This window comes from Lissotriton vulgaris, chromosome 11 (genome assembly GCF_964263255.1).
Source record: "Lissotriton vulgaris chromosome 11, aLisVul1.2, whole genome shotgun sequence".
NCBI classification, from domain to species: domain Eukaryota; kingdom Metazoa; phylum Chordata; class Amphibia; order Caudata; family Salamandridae; genus Lissotriton; species Lissotriton vulgaris.
In genome coordinates this window covers 1,001,169,451-1,001,170,452 of record NC_141699.1, presented here as the reverse complement: position 1 = coordinate 1,001,170,452, position 1,002 = coordinate 1,001,169,451, and the positions used below count along the sequence as shown (strand labels likewise).

The following is a 1,002-nucleotide window of genomic DNA, read 5'->3' as shown; positions in this document are numbered from 1 at the left end:
GCTCGCTACGGCTGCACATATACGTAAATTGGTAGTGGAGAAGTGTGGCTCAGTGATTAGCGGCAGGCCCTGGTGCAGTGGTCTGGCCCGGGTCCTGGGTTCAGTTCCCTGCCTCGGCGGGTCTTGGGGTTCACAATATTCCACAGTCCTGATAATTCTCGCCTCGGTGCCTATTCCAATCATGGTGTCCCAATCTGCATCTCTGGGCAATGGCTTGCTTATTCTCCACACCGGCCCCCACGTTGCTAAGGATGCCTGGCCTCCACCTTGGGGGTGTCCGGGAGTGGGCGCCTCAGAGAGGGAAAGCCAGGATGGGTTCCACACTCCACAGCGGCATTCGTACAGGCGCCTTGAGACCCTTGCGGGTGCGTAGTGCGCTATTCTTGTATCGATTTACGCTACAGAGGAGATTGGCTTGGCCCCTGCGCTGGGATGACACGCACATTCGTGTTTCGTTCCATAGTTTGGCTTGCTTTTCCCTCCTCCGGCGGCGGTGGTTGTTCCCGGGGTTTCTCTGGGTGCGTTCTCTACGCATGTCTCCGGACTCCCTTCCTCTGCCTGTGTCCGTTGTGATGGGCGTTGTGGAGGTGGGTTTGTCACCTTTCCCGCTCTGGTGGCCGCGGGGATGGCTCGGCCGTCTGGTCTGGCTACGTCCTTTTCGGCGGTGACAGAGTTTTCTAGGTGGCCTATTCTGGCTGTCTCCTGCCCTTTCATTTGGGGCCCGCTCCCCTGGGCGCAGCCTACCTTCGGTCTCCTCGTCCGCCTGTGGGTGAGGGCGTCCCGCCCTTGCATGGGTGGGGTCCTTCGGCCATGCCACCCGGAGTTCAGGGAGTCGGTCTTCACGAGGTGCGTTCAGGTTTGGCTCCCGGGCGCGAGTTTCGGCTATTCCCGGTCTCGTACTGGTGCTGCCGCTCCCTTTTTCGCCCCTAGATCCTGTCTTCGGCCATCTCACTCCAGGGGGTTCCCTGGGGGGGGGGCTGTCGCCGCCGTTACGTCCCGTCT

At 61.0% G+C, this 1,002-nt stretch overlaps 1 non-coding gene across 1 annotated transcript; it reads left to right on the top strand.

Annotated features, from left to right (window-relative positions):
* Positions 1-364: 364 nt before the first annotated feature.
* Positions 365-467, top strand: LOC147683906 (U6 spliceosomal RNA). The gene has a single exon (XR_015301129.1). It is a non-coding gene; the product is annotated as a U6 spliceosomal RNA (small nuclear RNA).
* The last annotated feature ends 535 nt before the right edge of the window (positions 468-1,002 follow it).